Consider the following 6,000-nt stretch of genomic DNA (forward strand, 5'->3'; position numbering starts at 1 on the left):
ATATCGCCAAGCTTCATTCTGATTCCCAGAAATTCTAAAAGTAAACCTTGTGACCTGAATTAGGGATCTTAATCAATATACTTGATCAGATACTTCCTGGAAGTCTTTACCTTAGCAGGATTTTCAGTGATTCTACTGCACCCTAGGTACAATTATTTCTCCTTTTTGGCTATCAGTACCTCATCTGTAAAATGTGATGTGTATGAAAACACACTAAGAGAAATAAAGAACTACCACACCAATACAAATTATTATTGAGTCAAAAGGTCTTCCTGGAGATCTTGAACTCCTAGAATTTCTTCTTATTGAAAATGGAAAGTGGTTGACAGTTGCTTTCCATTCACATGAACTCTGGCAATATTTCTTTGTATTGGGCATCATGTATTTAAGTACAAACTTATCTTTCAATACAGGCCTTCGAGAGAAGACATTAAAAAAGGAAACATGCCAATACATGAATGAGCATAACAATCCTCACACTCTTATACCTTCTTTGAGTGTATCATGATGTTGCTAAAACGATATATTCTATTTCAGTCATCATCCAATTGGCCTTAATGATTCACAGATTCTTCCATCTCAGTAAAAATGTTTGTTGAGATGGTTGATATCTTTACTGTTACAAATCTAAGTAGATCTCAAACCAAGACACAACTAGTATCTTTGGGAAAGCAACCCGATGTTCGGATTTTACAATGGCTTAGTAATCGTTTGCTTTTCTGTCATAGAGTATCCTCTGGATAAGAAGAGTCACTGCTATCTTGGACAATCTGTGCTGCTGCAGCAACTCCAAGGAAAACTGACATGGGGACAAGGTGGAATCCGAGGAGAGCGAATACACTCTCAAGAATCCTGAGCTCACCTTAAGATAAAAGCAGGAAAGCAGCCCAAATACACACACAACAAGTTTTGATCTATTTCCCAGACAAGTGTGAGGCAATCCAAAATCCACCTCTTATCCATTTCCCTTGGGTGCTCATGAAATTTCACTTGGTAAAGAGGCCACAGGTCCATTAGGTCCAAATATTCTTTTTACAGGCACCTAGATTTGATTTGTGGCTTTTCTAAGGGTCTAATCCCAAGAATGCCTAGAATCTACTTCTTAAGGACAAGCGAGGTAGTGAGTTAATCAACATCAAATACCAAATGCTCAGTTTTGTACAAAATTCCAGACTGGGTGTCACAATGGCACAGGCTGTGAAAAGCAGAAAGGAAGCACTTCTTCAAACAAACACATAACTAACCAGCAACTACTACTTTAGCAATGATTATGTGCAAGATACTGTATCTCTGCTTAATGATAAGACTGAAGACTGAAGGGAGAGATGACAGATGAACGTATGACTAATGATTCAAGGTGGTGGAGGGTCAGTGTTAAGAGATTTGTATGGATATAACAGAAAAGGAGGTTTCAGAAGAGGAAGGGATCACTTCTAAGTAAGGATGAACCAGAAGGCTTCCTGGAGAAAGTAGGGCATATACTAGATTTGGACCAGCATTTTGAAAGTTGAAAGAAGGGGCAGGGCATGTCAGGTGGGTGAAATAATATGAGCATGTTATCAAGAAAGGTCTGCACAAAGCGAGCTGCCCTGCTTTGCTGAATTGAAGATTTCTTTAGGAGAGTTAGCAGAAGGCAATGGTAAAAAGAAGGCATACTAGGATCTTACAGATTCTAGAAATTCTAACAATTATAAAATTCAAATCTGCCTCACCTTATTCTAATCTATTCTTTTCATAAAAATGCAGCTTCTCGAGTTGACCACTAGACATTACTATACCTTTAAGTTGTGTGTCTATATTCTTTATTTCGACAGACACAGTAACTATCGTATAGTTGTTAGAAATATGCTTTAGGGTACCAGGCCATTTGCTAAATGTTCAACTCTGAATACGTTTATTTAAGCTTTATTTATTCATCTGTAAGTGTGGATAATAATACATGCATTTACAGGAGAAAAGATATTTGAAGGAGACAAAAGAAGAAACTACAAAGTGTAGTGCCAGTAAAGGTGAAAGTAAAGGAACTTCAAGACAGGAGATGTTGTTTTGGAATAGGCGAAAGGAAGGCCAATCTGAAAAGAATGGCCATTATGAGTAAAGCTCCTAAAGATCTAGAATAGGAAAGACATTATGGAACCTGCATACATGACTGAATGAAAAACCAATTTCTTTGTAAACTTTCATTTGAATCACAATAAAAAAGAAAGAAAGGGGAAGTTGTTAAGAGCCCTAAAAGAAACCAAGAGGTCAAGGTGGTTGCAGTGGTAGATCATGATTCTCAGTGGTTTGGCAGACACTCTGCCATTATTCATTTTGTGATTTGATGTATTAACCAGTGGGAAGGGGAATTTCCTTGAAGGGATAGCGGGCAACCAATTTGTAAATGGATGTTCTGGCAAAGCCCTAGCACTCTCACTTACTCTCTCTCCTGACTTCCTGTTTTTGGGGCATGAGAAGTCTTCAGTCTGCTGTATGACTTGTAGATTTTGGATTCACCGAGTCCTGAAAACCTGTGGGCCTTCTTGTACAGTAAAATCTCATTAATCTAGATCATTTGAATTTATTTTGGTAACTTAGTCTAGGCTAGAGTTAACTTTGTAAGACTTACAAAGAAAGGATTCACTGAGTAAATAGAGTGAATAAGATGGCAAGGGAGTTAATTTAACTAGATGGGGTATATTCCGCCTACTGTATAAGACCTTTATTGTAGACCATGTGTGAGGATCCAAGGTGGGGAGGGTGGTAGCAGAGGGGAGAAGATGGGAAGAGGTGGGGTTAGGGGGATGGTTAATCACAGGGTAACCCAATTTGATGGGTGGAGGGAAGGGTGAGTAAAGGCAATGCGAAGGATCCAGAGCGAAAAACAAATGTATAGGAACTTTGTAAGTAAACCAGTATAAAACAAAAAGTTTTATTTAAATGAAAGAGATTTTAAAAAAAAATACAACACAACCTTACAGCATACTTGTTATCTGAATGCAAACTGATTCTATTAATTACAGATTAGGAGTCCTGGGTGGTGTAAACAGTCAAAACACTAGCTGCTCACAAAAAAAAAGGAAGTAAGTTTGGGTCTACTCAAAGGCTCTTCAGAAGAAAGACTTGAAGATTTACTTCCAGAGAAATCAGCTATTGAAGATTCTACAAAGCACAGTTCAACCCTGACACATATGAGGTCGCCATGAGTCACAACTGACTCAGGGGTGGGTGGTTAATCATAGAGGGGCTGTTAAAATCTCTTCTTTGTAGCAATTACTTTGCTCACAAGGGAGTTCACCGTTCAGACTTACATACACTGCTTTCCTCACCCACTCGAGCTAGCTACAGTTCAGGATGTGCTACCCTAAACTTCCCAACACTTACCACAAAGGACACACTAGTAAGTAATCAAAACACCAGTAAGCTGTCTCAGAACAGCCAACAAGGACATCGTGACTCTGATGTACTGAATTCCTGTACACACTCCATGGTACGTCGCACTTACAGCTAATTTAACTCTTGCTCAGCAAACTTCTCTGACACACCAACTTCCTCACTGCAATCAGTTATGAAGAAAAGGAGACAAGAAGGGCTGCTACATGAACAGACATAGAGAGAGACCTGAAGTGACTGTCGGCTGCAGAAAGGAAAAAGGACACGTATAAAAAATGGCTGTAATAACTAAAAAAACATTATGAGTCTAAGACAATTTAGTGCAGAGGGAAAAGGCCTATCACTCCTTTGTAAACCTGAAAACAACTGAACATTATGGCTCAATACAACTAATGACTGCAATTATGCCTCTAAGTGATCAAGTAAAGCTCACATTATGTTACATTTATGCCTTAAAAAGGCAGTTTAGTTTTATACATATGTGTGTGTGTGTGTGTATGTACATATGATTTCTATCTATAATGGTTAGCCTAAACACGTAAAATGTGTTCATGCTTACAAGGACGAAGCTGCTAATACTGCCATATAATAAGAATTCTGCTGCTACTGCTAATAAAACCCAGTTACCTCAAGTTGATTCCCATGGGTTTCAGAGCAGAACGGCATCCCACAGGATTTTCAAAGGCGGTGACTTTTCAGAAGCAGATTGCCAGGCTTCAAAGGACCTCTGGGTGGACATGAGCTCTCACCTTTTGGGTAGGCAGTCAAGTGCTTAACCACTTGCACTATTTATTTAGCAATGATTGTGTACTGATACTATACTAGTGCTTGACCCACATCATTCTATTTTGTTTTGCCTAACAATCCTAGGAGGAAGGTTTTCAGATCAGTTCTACTTTACAGTCGAAGAAAGTGAAATTTAAAGCTATTCATTAGGTGACTGATCCCAGGTCACAGAGAGATAGAGGCAGAACTAGAACTCAGTTCAGTTCATTGGATATATTGTATGGTTTTCAAGCCTGTGGAAGATACAGCTCTCTAAGAATCACTCTTTCCTTGAGGGCTCCAGATAGGGGATTTTTTTAAATCACATTTTGTTTTCCACCCTCCTATCGAAATAGCTTGCCTTATGTAAACAGAGAGATCCACACTCCACATTACAGCTGAATGTGAACGTAAATGTAATAATGGAAAAACAAAACCCAAGCTAAAACCCAACCATCTCTATCAGATCCATCTCTAAATTTCAGATCAGTCTTTATATACCAGCAGCTCTTTTTTCAAGAGTACAGTCAACCAACACAGAGGACATTTAAAATATCAAGGGATCAGTAAAGATTTGTTTCCCCTAGTTTTTTCTCATTCCTTTTGGAGAGATTTGAGATGAGAACAGGCCAGTGGGATGTGGGGGCAAAGGAGGGAGGAAGTGACAGAGGAGGCTAAAACTTCAGCTGGCTATTGTAGAAGATTTAGAAAAATCTACATTCACCAGCTCTTCTAAGAGAGCTGTCAGGGCGTAAAACACATGCAGCTATAGTATACATTGGGAGGAAAAGGGTAGAGGATTTGAGAGAAGCAAATATATGTAGCTATTTGCATTGGAAATAAACAATGAGGTTACCCTGCCACATTTAGATGCAAAGAAAAAGAACCAGTGAAAACATTCACTCAATTTCTTCTGCCTGAATCCATGTCCTTTCCTCCTATCTCCTTGTCTCAAGTCTGGAAAACAATACTTTTGCCAGGAAGCTTTCCGGATCCCCAAAGCAGAATGAAACTGTTCCTCCTATTGCTCCCAATAGACTTTTCCTATAGCTCTGATGCAACTCTGTCTTATTACTGGAGTTACTCGTGTACATGCTAACAAGTTGAGCATGACTTGATGGCACAAAACCACATCCCAAAACGAGTTCCTGGAGGACAGGGGACTACTTTTCTCATTTCTGTAGTTCCTACAAGTCCCAGCACAGAGCACAGCACATACTAGCTTCTGGGAAAATGTTCATTGAACTCAACGACACTGGCTTCAAAGAGCGTATTGTGACCTAGCTTACCTGAAGGAGCATTTGTTCTCTTTCTTTTCTTGCTTGATTCCCCTCCATTTTCAATGAGGCCTTCTGTGACCAGAGGGCCACTGGCACAACCAAACTGCAAGGGTTCGTTGTTGCTAGCAGGGTCAAAGGGCAGCTGGTTCAATCCTAAGAAAGAAAAACAAAGCCAAGATCCAGACTCCATCAAGGACTTGAGTCGTCTTGAAATTTTATTACATGAGCCACTAGTGGAAGGCTCTTCATTCATCAGAGCGAGTCTACGAGAGACAGCTGAATTTCTTAAAGCTTGTTCGCTGACTTCTATTATTTTAATAATCTTGTTGATTAAGTACAGAACTTAATGTAAGCTTTTATAAGCTCTGCCATTTAGCAAACCTCTCCTGTTTCTGCAGAAGGTAACTTTTCCCCCCCTTTGCTACAAACTATCAACTGTTTTATATCTCCTCCCTATTTAAATGTGGCTATTTTGAGACCTACTCCTTCCTTGAAAAAAGCCTGGCCCTGGTGCTCCCTTAACTGGCATTTTCTCATATTTTCAAGATAAAGTTTCTTGAACTGATGCAGATAAAATCGTTCT

At 39.3% G+C, this 6,000-nt stretch overlaps 1 protein-coding gene across 1 annotated transcript in view; it reads right to left on the reverse strand.

Moving 5' to 3' along the window:
• The window catches only part of ENOX2 (ecto-NOX disulfide-thiol exchanger 2), a 210,546-nt gene extending 204,993 nt beyond the window's left edge, over positions 1 to 5,553 (reverse strand). The window contains exon 1 of the mRNA XM_006881795.1: positions 5,427 to 5,553. The gene's annotated coding sequence lies outside the window, so the exon portion shown is untranslated. The remainder of the gene's footprint in view (positions 1 to 5,426) is intronic.
• Between the last annotated feature and the right edge of the window lie 447 nt (positions 5,554 to 6,000).

Source organism: Elephantulus edwardii, unplaced genomic scaffold, assembly GCF_000299155.1.
Source record: "Elephantulus edwardii isolate Elephantulus edwardi_28Jun2011 unplaced genomic scaffold, EleEdw1.0 scaffold00016, whole genome shotgun sequence".
NCBI lineage: Eukaryota > Metazoa > Chordata > Mammalia > Macroscelidea > Macroscelididae > Elephantulus > Elephantulus edwardii.